The sequence below is a fragment of the Artemia franciscana genome, chromosome 21 (genome assembly GCF_032884065.1).
Source record: "Artemia franciscana chromosome 21, ASM3288406v1, whole genome shotgun sequence".
Classification (NCBI taxonomy): domain Eukaryota; kingdom Metazoa; phylum Arthropoda; class Branchiopoda; order Anostraca; family Artemiidae; genus Artemia; species Artemia franciscana.
In genome coordinates, this window is record NC_088883.1 from 4,754,609 (window position 1) to 4,772,731 (window position 18,123).

An 18,123-nucleotide genomic window follows, 5' to 3' on the forward strand; every position below is an offset into this window, starting at 1 on the left:
GGAGATGAACCGCTTATATGTTTAATAATTTACTTACTTTTTTACTTTAATAATAACTTACTTTCAGTTGAAAAAAAACTTTTTAACATTTACTTTTTCATTGTTTTTTGTTTTAAATAATGCTAGAAAATCCTTCGCCCCCTTCATGGAAATTCTCTTCCCCCATGAAAAATTCTCCATGGAAAATCCTCCCACGTAACTCCCTTCCCTCAACCCCCCCCCCCAACCAAAAAAACCCCCCTGAAAATGTCTGTACACTTCCCAACAACTATTGCTCTATGTAAACACTGGACAAAGTTTGTAACTTGCAGCTATCAAAATTCCGTTTTGTTAGAGTTTCGTTTACTATTGAGCCAGGTAGCTCGTTTGAATTAAAATGGAATAGTTGTGGGCATCAAGTCATGGCTAATTGTAGAAAAAGCCAAGACAGATAGTCCAATTGAGTGAAAGTGAGAGGCAATTCTGGCAATAACCCCCCCCCCCCCCTTATTAGCATTGTATAAAAATGATGTTAGTTCATTTGCTAATAGATATGTTCGTTACCACGAACTGTTTGATTAGGAACTTGATATTGTAACATTTTCCGAAATCCAATTTTTTTTTAAACTTTACCGTTTTATAATTAAAAAGTTACACGAAAAAAAATATGAAAATTTGAAAATAATCTGACAATAAAGTTTAAATTAAGTGTACAGAACATCCTGGAATTCTGAAAAGGTTTGGCTGTGAGCCGTTTTGGATTAATATTGATTGACCCGGTTGTTGTTATAGCTACTCCACACGCTGTTTTATTTGTTTTTATGTGCGACAAGTAGATACTACAAATACTACTGCTAACAACTCAATGCAGTAACAAGTCCCCTAAGGCCACCAGTTCTAAATGATGATCTGTTTGATACATTTAACCATTGGCGTCAATTAGGAGAGGGGAGCAAAACGTATTATATGTGGAGAGGGGGTAAAAATTGGCCTCTTGTACGAAAATGCCAAAATAATGCATTTTGATGAATTTACTCCAAAAAAGGCATTTTCAAAATATAACTCAAGTCATTTCCTTTTTTATAGGGGTCAGTTTTGTCAAGTTAATACCACGCAACTGAGAAAACAATGGCCGAGTCTACTTCACCCTTTATTGCGCTCTTAAACAAACTGACGAATACAGACAGTTCCATAGTTACTATACGATGCAATGATGGAGATGTTAAAGTTAAGAAAAGCCTTTTAACAACAGTAAGCAATGTTTTCAAGTGCATGTTTGAAAATGACTTCATTGAAAAGAGAACAAACATAGTTGTAGTTAACGATATTCATTTTGAAACAATGCAATTTATCATGCAATATTATGAACATGGAACTGTTCACGGTTACGAGAAAGTTATCAAGGAAGGGTTTGACTATATTATTGAGAAATATAATTTGTTTGGTATTAAGGATGATATTGCAGAAAAACTAATTGGTGAATACAGACAAGGTAAAAATTTAAAACTCCTTGAAGCTTATTTTTTAATTTCCGACTGTCCTAGGTCTAAGATTGGAGCGCTAAGAGAACTTGCGTGCGTTGCTGTAGAAGGAAAAGTAGTTCCAAATTTTGTCAATGCATTTACTGTTGATGATTTTACAAAATTCTCGGAAATATGTTGTGATATGCTACGTCAGTCAAAGATGGATAATTGGGAAAGTTTTTTGAATATATTCTACAGTTGGACGTCAGAGAATCCTGAAGGAAGATCCATAGCGTCCTTAAAAATCCTGTCACTGATTAACTTAGAAAACTTCCCAGTGCCCGAAGTTCTCACATTGTTTGAAAAGTTGAAGCTTCGACAGGAATTTACAACAATGAAGTTAGTCCTAGAGAAATCTTTGGGCTCTTTATTGAAGGTTGAAAAATATGATCACTATTTAAATTCGTCGATTATTGCGAATAAATTTTATTGTCAAACGTGCAAGCATAGTAATGAACCCCCTTATCATTTTTCATCGAAGTGCAAGGGAACACATAGAAGAGAAAATTCGATCCAATTTTTGTGTTACCTAAAAAGTGAAACAAATGTTTATGGGTGCTCGATTTCAAAATAATACTTTTCTATGTGGCTTATATTTCTTTTTCTACCAATCTTACTTTTACTTTTATTTGAGTAATTTATATATTTCTAAGACTATTTTTCTGATTCGACCACCTTATACATTTTTCAACGAAATGTAAGGATATCAAGAATGTACTGGATATCTCAAGACAAATTCTCCAAAGAATTAAAAAACAATCAATCTTAAATTAATATAAAAGTAAGATATAGTTCTATAAAATGTTCTTCAGTGAAAAGCCATCAGCTAGTAATGGCCCCCTTTATTGAAAAATTAATAGATAAATCTTAGTCACAAACTATTAGGAATATACAAGAAAAGAATAGATTAGAACCAAAATTAATGATGTCGATTTTTGGTGGATAAAACTCAAGTATCAGGAATACATCTTTATTAGTTTAGCTCCAAAATGGATTCGAATAAATACCAAACATTGACCCTAGATGACATAAACACCACTGATGAATTTATCAGTATTCGTCCACCTTGATTTCATTCTCATCATTCAAAAAATATTTATTATTAAAGTCTGTGTTTTATTGAAAAACTAAAGAAAAATTCTGGCATCGCTTCAAAAAAAGAAAAATTTCTAACTTTTCTACGATCGTATAATTTACTAACCAGTCAAATAGTTATGCGAATAGTAATGGTTTATGGATTTTGATTGCTAAACAAAAATCAAAGAACCTGGCTATAAGGAGCTTAAGTATGATAGGTGAAAATGTTAAATATGTTTACAATTTGCTAAAAATTGCAAATATTGAGAACGCAAATTTTGATTCAAATGAAAAGTGTCTAATATTCCCCTTAAATAAAATCTGTTCAATAGTTTTTCTCAAAATATTTGTCTCAAAAGGGTTTCTAAGCAATCATTTGAAGGCGGTGTTGAAATGTTATTTGACATTAAAATTCAATCGATAGTAATTGAAACTTGATATAGTTCATGAATAGTCACTTGAAAAGCGATTTGACTTTCCTCATTTTATTTTGTCTATTTTTTAGCTATATGTTTGAGATATCTGAATAAAATAGCTATTTACGTAATTACATGTATTGTAAAAACTTTATCTTTGACAGCTATAGGCTTACTTGTTGGTAAAAATGGCCGGAAAGAGGATTTTTAAAATTGTATATTTAAATATACCAACTTAAAGTATTGCAACTACCAATAAAAATTCATTGCAGCACCAAGCCTGGCTTATGTCAGCACATCCTTAATTGTTCTTTTCCTAGATCACACTGTTAGAGCTTGAGGCTCGAAGGGACCCCTTTCATTAAGCTTTTGACTGTTTTTCTCCCATTTTGGAGCGTCTTCTTCAGTCATTGCCGGCAAAGAGTGAGGTTTATCCATCTTAAAACTCATTCATAAAAAAATTAAATGTTAAAATAGGACCACTTTTTGTACTGCTTGTTGTGTGATTCCCCGCACCAGAATGTTTTTTAACTTTACCTCTCTATAAATATGAACTGTGATTCCATGTGACCTATAATTTTCCAACCTATGTCATCTTTATAGTTTTCTATAAACTAATCTATTGTATAAAACTCTTCACACAACTCTATAGGTATTGTAACCTGATATCATGACTTTGCATAGAATGTCCCACACATAATAATTTGGAATTATTCCAAAAATTACAGTGTTTTGTTAAATATTGCCTTTTAGTTGGGTGCTATCAAGACTAGTTTACAAATAGCAATGAAAGTAGTGTTTAAGAAAAATTGTAATTTATTATATAATTTTTTTTTATAAAACGTACTTCTTATAACAAAAATAGATTTTAAATGAGCCATTACACATCTTGAGGATCTTACTACAGATTCTAGGTTGGGTTTTCTAGCCCGAGACTTCCAATGATATACCACAATTTCGGTTTCCCGACATCTTTGCTGGTTCAGCCTCATTTTCAGCTTGTTTTGAAAATTTGTTGTGATAAACTTACTGTTAAGATAAACCTATATAATATGCCTTGTTCCAGAATAACTTAAAAGGATTTAAGTATTAAAATTTCGGTTACAATGGCTGGTCGATCACTCTTTAGTAGGCAGCAGGTGTTGCTCCGCAAATGATATATACTGATTCAATTAAGCATTAAAACTAGATTTGGAGAATTCCTTTTGAATATATTTAGAGTATACTTGAGGTTAAAGAAGTTTAGCTATCGAAATGCTTCTTACCGTTCTTATTAACATTTTATCGATTTTTCTTAGCCATGCTTGATGAGAATTCCTTAGCTTCTAGTGTCTCAACTTTGTTCTATGGCTTTCCAGTTACTCTTGCAAAGTTTTGTTCAACTGTTTATCTAGATTACTCCTTGCCTGTTGTACTTACAGCATCCAACGTCCCTATCTTCCTAAGACCAGGTACCCCCGTCTATGGATACTCCCTTACAAAATATGTAATGCAAAGGAAATGTCTTCAAGCCAAGTTTAGCGAGTTTTGACGTGTTCTTTGTGCTTAAAATGCAATCTATGATTTTTTTTAGAATTTATATTTGACATTTAGTGTTGTCTTTACTAGGTCAAATAAATTTCAATTTGGAAATGAAAAAAGTGGAGATAAGAAAAGAGGAAAAAAGAGAAGTGTTAAGCATAAGTAATAAAATAACAAGATGTAATCTTTCAACTTTAGACTTCAAATAGAAAACCAGCATTTAAAAAATTCAAATTCAAAAACCTCCCTGTCGTTGTCCAAGGACTCTCGGCTCCAATCGGGGAATTGAAAAGGTTAAAAGTAATTGGCTTCAGAGTTGTTTTTTTTTATTTTTGTTTTAGTTAAATGTCATTATGATTGGTTTTTTAAATAAGTTTTGTCAGTTTTTCTGCGTGAATTTTGAATTATAAGTTTATCCAAATCAGATAAACAGTTTTTAAAACAGTCTTTAAAGTATTTCAAATTCATTTCACATACCATTACTTATTTTTTCAGTTTATCTTCCAATATCTTAAGTGTCTTCTAAATCTTATCGTTTATCTTGCTTTGTTAAATTTATTTTAACATTCACACCAAAAATGAATGAAAATCTAAGGTGTATATAGCCTCTGAAAGAAACGTAGTATTGATTAATGGTATAATAACTAAGAGGCTCTTCTAGCTTCAGGTTGCAAAAGATAAGACGGATGACAAACGATACGACGAGCACCAGGGGTATTTAGTGCAAGTAAAATGTCCATGAGTAGTCTCAGATTATGCATGAATAGTATTCCTCATGAACCGCTTGGTTAGCTGTAATCGCTTTGAGACGGTTACGAAACAGTGGAGCGTGTGCCTCTTCCATTATATTATAGACGCAACACATCCAAATGCGTTCAAAGTGTTGGAGTCATGGCTCAAAAGTTTGAGATGCAAAAAAAGAGCTTATCGATTTTTGGTATCATTGTTCTCGGGTTCCTTCTCAGCTCAAAGCCACGAAATCAAGATAATAGCGAGGAACAAATCTTGAGTAAAACTGAGAGTTGTGCCTTGAGAACAGAAAAATCAAAATTCTACTTTGTGCAGACTACCAGGATGTAAAATGTCAATATTGATGTTCACACCATGCAAACGTATTTTCTGCTTGACCAGAAATAACAATTGCTTTTTAAAATCTCACGAAGAGTTAAGCAATATTTGAATTTTTTTCAAACACGATATTTTTTTAATACTTCTAGCTGGACAGTAACCAAATGTCCTAACTTACCAACTTTCTCAGGGGGTAATAAAAGGGCTAGAAAAGCTTATTACCCTTTATCGTATTTTATAAACTGATTATGAAGGAAACAACTAAATTGGGGATGTATTTGTATTTTCGGGAGACTACAATTAGTATCTTGGAAATTAGTACCTACAATTAGTACAATTAGAAAGTTAGTTTCCAATTGATCAATTTTCTTGGCACCTATTGGCTTATCGCTTTTTTAATCCTTATTTAGTTTAAATTAGATTGGGACTTCAACTTCAATTTTAAATAATTTCATAATTTTAAAATAATTTCATAGCCTTCAGGAACTCATTCATTTTGCATACATTTTTCAATTCAGGATACTTAAATTATTTGCATATTCTTTCCCCATGTTTATTATAGCAATTTTGTAATTGGTTAATGATAAAGAATGTAATCTGATATTTTTCTCTTTATAAGAGATTTAATTTTTTTTATTTAGTATTAGTTTAAGCTTAACTGCTATAAAAGGATTTGAAATCTGATCGAAAATTTGGCTCTTTGACAGCTGAATTTATGTGACCTCTAATTTCCGAAACAAGCCAAAGGAGAAGCAAGTAGGCGAGACAACGAGAACAAATGAACGATAACTACAACAATAGTAAAAACATTAAGTCAATAGGAATGAAGAAGAAAGACAAATTGAAATTCAAATAAACCAAATAATTTCAAAATTTCTATTTCCCTAGTAGGGATAACTCTGTGCCACGGCTTATAAGTCTTTCCATAAAATCCAAAACCATGATGTTACCCATCAAAAGCTGCGCGCCTGAGAAAATGTTCCTGGTTTAAAAATAAAAGGCGGGAAACAACAACAAAAAATCAACCGATTTAAATCAAAATCTGACCGTTAAAATTATCACATCACAAACCCAACTAATAATGTTTCAAGATTTCTATCTGCAAAAATATAGAATTTTGTATAATTTGCCAGAAGGAAGATAACAGATGCCCTTTTTTTATAGGGAATGATTAGATCAATCCAATGGCTCTAAAACACCAGGAGAGGGCACACTAAAACGGAAATTAAACATTTTAATTTGCTTCTTAAATGGCCAAAACTTTGGAGTGGAACTAGTTCCCCTCCTTTTCCCCCAAAGATAACTGATTAAAATTTTTAGAGCCATTTGGTTTAGAATCCTTCAAAGGTCCAGTAATTATACCTCTGAGATGACTTGAAAATCCCCCCTCACAGCCCCGTGGGGAAGGGCTATTAGCTATGCAATTTCTCCATTGAGAAAAGTATGGACATATTCAATGGGTAATTTTCAGTAAGTGGGGGGGGGGGTGGTTCCACGAGAAGAACTCAAAATTGAATTAAAAGCTGAAGTCAAACTTGAAACCGACAAAAATCACCACAGTCAGGAGTTCGGCTACTGCCTCTTCTCTCCTCCCCCAGCCGTAGAAGGGTAAATCCTATTGTGTCATTTGTGTGATATGAAAAATTATATTTGTCTGGACCAGTCCTTGGAATCAACAATAAAAAGAAACTGAATACTGAATATATAATGTTACTTAAGATTTTATTTCACTGTAATTCTAATTTTTCAATGTTGTAAATATAAAATAAAATGTTTTAATATAATTTGTCTTCATTAAATTTTTATTTGCAGTGAAAATTTTTCACCCGAATAAGTGAATTGTTCCCGAATGGAAGTGGGAAGATGTCGTAAGAAAAGATTTAAATGAAATGAAACATTCTTGGGATAATGTAAAAAGGAAGGCTTTGAATAGATTGGAACGGAGGAGGAGCGTATGTAGCTGTTTTGGCCTCAGGCAACTCGGTGTTATAGTGAGTCGTTAGTTTGTAGTAGGCCTATAGTTCTTCTCAGTAAAGCATAAATGACGCAATTGGCTTTGGAGTTTTAAGATTAGGGGGAGGCAGCAGCCAAACTCCTGTTAGTAGCGATTATTGTTCTTTTTAAGTTTTAGCTCAATATTACATTAAATATTTTACTCGTTTTAAAAATTATTTATTCATTTATATTAGTACCTGTTAACAGCATGTTTGCTGTGATTGTTACTTTTATTTCTATTATTTTTAGGTTTTGTTTATTCTTTAGAAGTAATTTATCGTTGTTTTGAATTTATTTCTGCTGGCATGAATTTCATAAGGTTTATGTTATAAGTTAAAAACCTAAATAAGGTTTCACTTAAATAAGGTTAAGGTATGAAGCTTAATTAAGTTTAAAAATCTAATAATAACTTTAATATGTATAATTAAGTTTCATAAGGCTCTTTACTTTTCTTTGAAGAACTTCTTTACGGAAAGTAATTTTTAATATGTTTCCCATTTTTAATAACATTCCCATTTGAACATCAAAGTTTTTTTTTTCAGCGTCAAAGTTTCGAAGTTCAACCTCCTTGCTCAACATTTCCTGAAAGTAGTCAGAACTAGATGATGTAGCAGTAGCACGCAGTCACAGTTGCAAGTTGTTACAGTTGGTAGTAGTCAGTTGGAAGTTAATCAGTGATAGGGTTTTTAACGATGCAATGGATCTTTCTTGAGGATTTTCTGACGCCCAACTGTAAAATACATTCAAAAACTTTCCCGATTATCCATCTTTAATTGACATAGCATATAACAACATATTTCCGAGAATTTTATAAAATCGTCAACATTAAATGCATTGACAAAATTTGGAACTGCTTTTCTTTCTGCAGCAACGCGCGCGAGTTCTCTTAGCGCTCCAATCTTGGACTCTGGACTGTTGGAAATCGAACAATAAGTTTCAAGAAGTTTTAAATTTTTACCTTGTTTGTATTCAGCAATTAGTTTTTCTGCAATATCATCCTTGATACCAAACAAATCATATTTCTCAACAATATTGTCAAATCATTCCTTGTTAACTTTCTGGTAACCATGAACAGTTCCATATTCATAATATTGCATAATAAATTGCATTGTTTCAAAATGGATATCGTTAGCTACAACTAAGTTTGTTCTCTTCTCAATAAAGTCATTTTCAAATATGCTCTTGAAACCATTGCTTACTGCTGTTAAAAGGCTTTTCTTAGCTTTAACATCCCCATCATTGCATTGTATAGTAACTATGGAACTGTCTGTAATCATCAGTCTATTTAAGAACGCAATAAAAGTTGAAGGAGATTCGTGTATTGTTTTTTCAGTTGAGCGATAGAGTTTTAAAACACTTGAACATGAAATATATTAGGGCAGTCTCTTTATTTAGAGTATTTCTATTAAAAATATTAAATTCAAAATATTACAATAGCACAGAAAGGCTTTGCAAGTCGCACATAAAAACAAATAAAGCAGCATGTGGAGTAGCTCTTGCAACTGTCAAGTAGCTTTTACAACTGACATGTGTCAATCAATTTCAGACCAAGGCGGCTCACAGCCAAAGCTTCTCAAAATTACAGGAATTTTTGGACACTTGCATTAAATGCATTAAACTCATGTTTCTAAATGATTTATTTATCAACCGTACTCTTAAATTTATACAGAAAATTTTTACTAATAATTTTGAAAATATGTAATATTAATACGTTTGTTCCTGGTAATGTTATTTATTGGTATACTGCAACGGAGGCTAACGATATTAAAATGCCAATAAAATCCTTAGCAGACTCAGAATTTTCATATTGTATCTAGGGTAAAAAAAAATGGTCAAAGTCCTCCCGACAATTTTAAGAAGGGCCCCATATTAGTAGTTAAAATTTAGATTGATTTGATTTAGCTTTAAAGAATCTTTTGGTACAAAAATGTTCTTAAACATGTTTATACTACTTTTGAAAACATAAATTTTGAAAGTAATTACAGTGAAAATTAGGGAAACTTCTGGGAAATGAAGAAGTCTTTGTTGTTTCTAGACTGACTAAAAATCTGTCTTATTGATCATTAAGTATCAAAAAAGGACTCAGCTAGCCAAAATGTGTCCATAGCACTACGCTTTGATGGAGACACTTTCAAGAGCAAACCTTTATTAAAACAATTGTGCCTCACATACTCTTTATGTGCTACCTGCCCACAGGGGCGCCATTTGGGGGGGGAGGGACATGGGTGGGCAAATGCCCACCCCATATTTTCCAGGGGGCCCAAGCTTCCACCAAAAGGGGTCCTTTGCCGGCCATAATAATAACACTATTTGTTATTAACCATTGTAAACTTTGAAAGCAGGTTAGATACATAATCTAATTCTCAAGTTCTGTCAAATTCCCGTTTCCTAGATGATTATATTAATATTATAAATTCTGAATATTTGCAGTAATTCCTCTAAGTTGATAGACTAAAATAGGTCAGTTCCTGGCCTATCATGATGGAATCGTTCCTTGTTATCTTCCAATTGCACTACATAGAGGCAATTACGCGAGCGACAAAATCGCTGTCTCAGCAACTCCATGCCGTCGCCGTCAACTTGGTTATTTCTCGATTGCGCACCCTGATTCAGGCCACAAGAAGCAAACTCACCGACCTGAGTTCAGATGCTTCATTTGTATCGCTTTTCAAGAAAGCTAAAGAGTTTGCAACAGAACTCGAAATTGAAGTACCTGCTGTGAATGGACCTGCGACTAGACCCCCCTCTGTTGGTCAGAAGGGACGACCTTGAAGAATTCAAAAGATCCCCAAGCATTGGAAACAATTTGTGACAACTTTGACGCTAGAAAAGAATTTCATCGAATCTGGAAATCGGACTACTACTTGGCGGATGAAATAAAGCAAGAATACTTCAAAACTTTTGACCGTCTACTAGCCGAATTTGACAGAAGGATCACAGATAACTTGCCAGTGCTGAGTACGCTCGAAGCCCTGGATCCAAGCTCAACCAAGTTTATGGACACAGAGCTACTCAAGCTTTTCTCTTCTCTTTAAGGCGAGCTGGATATCGACAGCATTCTTGTCGAATCTCAAGCTGGTATTGCCAAGCGTTTCTTGCTCAGTGAGGAGAAAAAGCCGGAAAACTTCCTAGACATTGTCGACCATCTTCAGGGATTACCAGTGGCTTACTCAGAAGTAATTAAATTACTTGGTATTGCTGCCACACTTCCTGAGACAACAGCGAGCAATGAGCGCTTGTTTTCTAGCCTAGAAATAGTAGAAAACTACCTGCGGTCTACAAGAGGAGATGATCGTCTCAGTCACCTCCATTTGATATTTGCAGAGAAGGATTTAGTAAAAAATTTGGACTACAACCAGCTTGTTGACGATTTTGCAAAGATGAAAGCTCGGCGGTTCCCCTTGTTACCTTGAATGTTGTTATATTTTTTTTTCGTGTTATGTTTTTCCTTTTTGTAAATATATTTGATCTGGAAGATTTTTGCTGAAGGGACATTGAGATTTTGATTACAACTCTCAGCATAACAATGAAGGTTACTTTCACCGACGTATTGTTACTTAAATAAGAAAGTTTCTCGCTGAGGAATGCCAGCCTGTAGTCTGGTTGAATTTTCCACTTTCAGTTTTCACTTAACCTCTTTGATTGTATTCTTTGTTGTTATAATTAATCTTAGAGGTCAGTGCGGCTGAGTTTCACATTTGGTTACAGTACATTTCCAAGCAACACACGGGTGCTGAAAATGCATTTTTACTTAGAATACTCGATGAATGTGCTGCCAAAAGCCGGATTTTTCTTACGGGACAAAAAGTGAATCGGGGGGGGGGGGGGCAGATAGAGTTCATACCCATCCCAAGGTTTGACCCAAATGGTGCCTCTGCCTGCCCATAAACTTAACCTTGTGCTTAAAGATTCAAGATTTATCTATTTAAAACAGCTTTCTTAGTCCTTTTTGGCCAACCGTTTGGGCCTAAACGGAAAGAAGGTCGTCCTCGGTTAGGGTGAGAGGATGTCATAAATAAAGATTTGAAGGAAATGGGTAAAAAGACTTAAAGGAATTAAACTTCCTGGGAGGGTGTAAAGAGGAAGGCCTTGAATAGATTGAGTTGGAGGAGGAGCGTGCGTAGCTGTGTTGGCCTCAGCCGTCTTGGTGCTGCAGTGAGTTAGTAGTAATAGTATTTTTTTTAGTATTGGCTTAAGCCTCAACTGTGTATACGCTATTTCGTAATGAAAGAAAAAAATGAAGGAAAAAATGAAAGAAAAAAAAAACTAAGCATGATTAATGACACTTGTATAAAACTGAAGAAAAGAATTGCTGAAGCAATTCGTTCTGCATCTTATTGGGTCGAACTTGTTTGTGTCTCGAATATTGGCTTTGGGGCCAATAAGAGGAAGAAACAACGTATACTGTATTTTTGACCTGCGAGAAGTGACTTTCCAAATGTGCACATGTGAGGGAACATCCGTTCTCTCAGCGTCGGAATTTTCAGCATTGTAGTTGCACACGTGTCATATTTTGAGCTCAGTATGATTTTTGTCACCTGTTTTTCAACAACCTCGAGATCGTCACTTAAGTAGTCAATGTTTCGCTCCTGTGGTCCCCAAACAGGGTACACGTATTCTTTCACGGGATTATATAGTAAACATACGCTAGTTGTGACTCATTAACTGGGAAACCTAGTAGCCGGAGTGACGTTAGTTGTAGAAAAGCATAGTTGTCCTTTTTCACAATGTTATAAATATGGCAGCAGGAGAACCTTTTGCAGTGAAAGTCTCACCAAGAATAATTGCAGTTGAAATGGTACGAAACCAGGGGTCAGGACAAGCTGCGTCCCTATTGAGCGGATTAAAACGCATCAGTTTTGTTTTATTGACGTTAATTTGAAGTCCATTATTCCCGCAATGATCAGTGAAACTATCTTTCAATTCACCTTGCAACTGGGGTAGTGTTTGGGATTTATGCACGAAAAATTCGAGCAAGGTAGACAGATCATCGACGTATTTATAGCGTTCATCAAAGTCAGTAATAACGTAGCTGATTACAGCCAAGAACAGTAAAGCAGCCAGCATGGGGAGTACTGCATGTTATTTCAGCTCATTCAGAATTGAAACCCCCGGCAAAAAGCGCATAGACGCACTTGTGATGCTTTTTGAGGAAATTGACTATCAATAGCAGGGCCTCTTTTCTAGTCCCCATTTGCTTCAGGTTCTTTACAGCAAATAAAACAAAATGGCGGATTAAATAGAACGCTTTATGATAATTAGCGAAAAGAAGGTCTACTGTGGTGTTTCCCTTGTCTAGCCATTCAGTTATCAAACGATAGAAACGCACAAGATAATAGGTAGGGTGAATCAGGAAAATTCCGACAGTGGGGTAAGTCCGACACCGACCTCCATTTCTTCTATGGTCCGTTTGATCTGTAGTCCTTTTGGCCTTGTTTTCTTCCATATTAGTAGCAGTAGGCAACAGTGGCGGTAGAGTCATTCACTAGCTATTGAAGAGTGAACTCCTATAATCGGATTACTTTTTCAAGTTAAAAGGATTAAATTTGATATTGTTTTGGACTTTTTATTGCGTAATTTGATGCAATAATAGACTTCTACGTGCGGATTATAGCATTTATTATGGCAGTCACTCAAGCAAAGTTTGATGAAGGAATGAAACGGCTTCAGGTGTCACTGGATAAAATATTAGCAGAACAGAAAAGTTTTTCGGTCTCAATAGTTGCTCTTCAAGACGAAGTTAGGAAAATATCAGCAGAAAATGCTAATCTACAAGATGAAGCAAAAAAGCTTCGAAATGATCTAGAGCAAGAAAAATTGCGGAATAACGATTTGGAGACTAGACTTTTGGAAATCGAAGTGAGAGAAAGGAGATTAAATTTGATTGTTCATGGTCTGCCTGCTGAAAAGCATAATCAATCAGTGACTAGCAACGTATTGTTTCTTCTTTCTGACAAATTGCAAGTTACCGAGGACATTTCTCTTACAAAGTGTTATCACCTTAAGAGAAATAGCAGTTCAAACATTACTAGTAAGAAAACTAGTGTTCGACCGGCCCCTGTTTTTATATCGCTAGACACGGATCGTAGCATTCAGTCGATTCTCAGTGAGGTAAATAAGTTGAAGGGTAGTGGAATTCGCATTTGCAGTGATCTCCCACCAAAGCTAAATTTTCTATGGAATGAGCTATTGTCTAAGGGAAAGGAGATGCGTGATTCAGGTTCGGTTCATCTTACGCGTATTAAACAAAAAGGGAGCAAATTATCGCTAGAATGTAAAAAGTCTCCGTCTTCACAGTGGATTAAGATTGACTAGTTACGGTGATTAATAATGACATTTCATTTGGTGAGATTACTTTTATTATTTTACAGTATGTAATGTTTCTCTGTTCATACGATTGCATTTTTTTTTCCTCTGTAGGGAAAAAACGTTCCATTTTTTGTCCCTCTGTAGCTTATTATGTGTTTATTTTATGTCTTTTTCTTTCTTTTTTTGTGTGTGTTTCTATTTATATGAAGTAATTGAGTGCAATAATTTTTCAGTGTCCGCATTTCATCTTACAATGAATATGTTCCATTTCTCTCTCCTGTTTCTATTTATTTTCAAGCAGTTTCTTTTTCTTTCATTATTTTCGAGTTATCACTGGTTCAGTTGTTTTTGCTACTTTAAGACTCAGACGGTATGCATTTTGCGAAAGTTTCTGCTAGTTCGGATCATAATTCTGATTTTGTACATTGGATGATAATTGTATTGGGGATAGACTGAGATACCTTGAGTCTAACCCTTTTGATTTTTCCATATTCCAGAGCCATGATAAATTTTCAGGAAATAAGATAAATGACGGTGGGCTAATTAACTTTCCAAATTGTAAATATAAATTACCTTCCGAAGTTTCTGATCTTCCCAGTACCGGTGTTGTGAGAACAGGATTTTTAAATTGTAGGGGTTTTTTAGTTCCCAGGATGATCTTGTCGATGTAGTTCATAAACTATCTTGTCATGTCGTTGGATTCTGTGAGACTTTTCTTACAGACCTGACTCCTCAGATTGTTTTTCCTGGATATCAATTTATTTTTAAAAACCGATTGACTAGGCGCCAGGGTGGTTTAGCAGTACTAGTTAAAGAAGGTATCTCTTTTCGACGCATTGCAAATCTGGAAGGTTCTCATGAGGAAATGCTTTTTGAAGTAATGGTGACTGAAATTAGTCTTGGAAAAAAAGATGTTTTTTTTTGCGTAGTATACCGACCGCCTTCTTCTCCAGTCAAATCTTTCCTCTCTAAACTCCATGATTTTTTGCATCAGCCCCATTTTCAAAATAAAGATGTAATCCTTTCCAGAAATTTCAATATTGACCTTCTAGAAGCTTCAAATGAATCCTCGGTTGAGTTATTGTCTTCTTGCTTTTCTGCGTGTCTGCTTCCTACTTGCCTGATACCTACAAGAATTTCACCTAGTTCTGCTTTTCTCATTGATAATATTTTTACATCTTTACCTATTCAAGCAAATTTTGCTGTTTTAAGTGATATATCGGATCATTTCCTGCTGGTTTCAGATTTAGCTCTTACTTATAAAATACCACAGGTAAGTAAGGAACGTCAAGGACGGTTAATAAATAAAATAACATTAAAGCACCTGAATGAAAGCCTTGGACTATTGGATTGGCAGGAGGTAATATCCACGGAGGATACAGATATGGCAACTGATAATTTTCTAAGAAATTTCAATTGCTGCCTTGATTCTAGTTGCCCATTTGTTACGATTAAAATTTGCAGAGAAAAATTTCCTATAAGGCCATGGATAACGTTTGGAATTTTGATATCAGTTAACAAAAAAAATCAGTTATTTAAAAAGCAGTTAAAGAATCCAACTGATTATAATATTAAAAATTTTAGAATTTTCAAAAATAAATTAACCACAATGATACGTTTGTCGAAACAATTGTATCATAAAAAGTCTTTCGAAGAAGCTCAAAATTCTCCTCGCAAAACGTGGTCTTTAATTAATTATTTTATAAAGAGAAAGTAAGTCGAATTTTCCTGAAGTTATTAGTTTAGAAGATGGTTCGACTACTAATAAATCGGAGAAAGTGGCTGATATTTTGAATACTTATTTGATATTTTAATACCTATTTTAGGAGAGAAAATTGTTTCATCAGTAATGAACCAGTTTGATTCACGTAGTAATAAACATTTTTCTTCATACCTTCCATCTCCTCAAAGTAATTCAATTTTTCTCGGGCCTATTTCTCATTCTGAAATAACAAAAATAGTGTGTGATCTAAATCCAGGTAATTCAGCGGGAATTGACGGGTCTGTCTGTGCGGGACAATTGCGGGAATTGTCTGCAATAATATTACCATTACAGCATATAATTAATCTTTCATTTAAAACTGGAGTTTTCCCATCTGCTTTTAAAGAATTGCGGATAGTTCCGCTTCACAAAGGTGACTCTCCTGAAAATCCATCAAATTACCGCCCTATTTCTATTCTGTCAGCATTTTCTAAAATACTTGAGAAGGCAATTTATAAGAGGTTTTATGACTTTCTTAAATTGTCTTATTTCTTCACAAATTCCCAGTTTGGTTTCCGGTCTGGACACAACACTGAACATGCTATCGTTGCTCTCATCCAATATATTCATGAATGCTTAGATAGAGGTGAAATTCCAGCAACAATATATTTAGATTTTAAAAAAGCATTCGATACAATATCCCATTGTATTCTTTTTAGTAAATTGGATAATTGTGGTGTGCGTGGACCGGCGTTGGATCTAGTTAAATCTTATCTTGATAAGAGAAAGCAACGATTAGATGGAGGCAATTTCCTCTCTTCATCTGTACCTCAGTTTTCGAAGGTTGGGGTACCTCAGGGCTCTGTCCTAGGTCCTCTCCTTTTTTTAATTTATATAAATGCGTTATATATTCACCGCGCTTTTACATCCCCGTGTCTCAACACACATTTTGCTGATGATACGGCAGTTTCAATTTCTGAAAAGAATGACGAGGAGCTGGAGGCAAAACTGAATACTGCATTTTCTAATGTTCTTGATTGGTGTTCTTCAAATTTTATTGCTTTGAATGTATCAAAAACTAATTTCATAATTTACGGCAGAAAGTCAAATATCTGCCCTCGTATTACCCGAGTTACTTCTTCAAAGTATCTATTATCAATATCTCGTGTGAAAATGATAAAGTACCTTGGACTTGTGATTGACGAAAGCTTATCTTTTAAAACACACATTCAAAATCTACGATTAAAGATTTCAAGGTATGTTGGTTTAATGCGAAGGTTGAAGCTTTGTTTGCCCTACTCTGCTTTACGAAGTATTTATTTTGCTCTGATTCAGACTAATATGAATTATTGTTCTCTAGTATATTTATCTACATTTAAAAGCCATATTAAACCAATACAGATTTTACAAAATAAAGCCCTAAGAATCCTTAAACTTTTTATTCCATCACCTATTGAACTTCCAAATAAGTCTTCTACTGCATCTTTATATACTTATCTGGATATACTTCCAGTCTCTCAACAATTTGCTTTTGGAGCAATTCTTTTCAAAATCAATTATGATATTAAGAAATTACCGCCATATTACCTCCATCAAAGTTTGTTCTCCCAATCACAAGATTTACATAATTATAACACTCGAAAAAAAAAATATCTACATTGACAAGTATAATACTGAGAGATCTAAATTCGCTCCGTTTGTGTCAATAGCTCGGTGTTGGGATGCTCACAAGACTCTTATTGATAATTTTTCCTCTATCCATTTAATAAAAAGGAAACTTAAATTTCATTTAGTTCAGGATTATTTTTAATTAAGTATCTTTTTATTAAGGCAAAGTTTTTGTATGGTTCGTTGCTCTAGGTGATTATGGGCCTCTCAGCTATCTTCCAGTATTAATTTATATTTAATAATACGGACATTTTTAATTCCTTCAACAGTAATGAATGATCCTGGGCTAGCTGCTACTTTCATATTATTGTTGTGTTATTGTATCTTTGCCGTCATGTTTATCTTTGTATTGTAGTGTGTTATTAATTTATCTTTGTCTAGACCTATTTTTCGAGCTTGTCTCCCCATGGGCCTATGTCATTTATATATACATGTATGTGCGATTAATAAATAAATGAACTTGAACTTGAGTTAGGATGCTTTCCAGTCAGAAGGTTTGGGAAGTTTTTTGGACAGCAATTTTTTAGGAACACAGGGTAATTGACTTTACTTTAACTTGTGAAGATTATAATATAAGTCGCATAGAGATTTTTTTTCCATTTCCTAGAAACTAAAATAACGGGGGTATCTTCTTCATTTTTTCGTAAACAAGCTAATGGCATTAGTTGAAGAGATAAGAGGGGTGTCAGTCTTCAGAAGGAAACAACGAAATTGGGGATGTATTTCTATTTTCGGGAGGCTACAATTAGTACCTTGGAAATTAGTACCTACAATTAGTACAATCGAAAAGTTAGTTTCCAATTGATCAATTTTCTTGGCACCGAGTGGCTTATCGCTTTTTTAATCCTTATTTAGTTTAAATCAG

The 18,123-nt window shown here is 34.2% G+C and overlaps 1 protein-coding gene and 1 long non-coding RNA gene across 3 annotated transcripts in view; both read left to right on the forward strand.

Annotated features, from left to right (window-relative positions):
• Positions 1-8,886, forward strand: part of LOC136040892 (uncharacterized) — a 149,521-nt gene extending 140,635 nt beyond the window's left edge. The window contains exon 3 of the long non-coding RNA XR_010620911.1: positions 8,122-8,886. This is a non-coding gene — a long non-coding RNA (uncharacterized LOC136040892). The remainder of the gene's footprint in view (positions 1-8,121) is intronic.
• Positions 1-18,123, forward strand: part of LOC136040891 (uncharacterized) — a 319,761-nt gene that overhangs the window by 204,681 nt on the left and 96,957 nt on the right. The gene's annotated exons all lie outside the window — the stretch shown is intronic.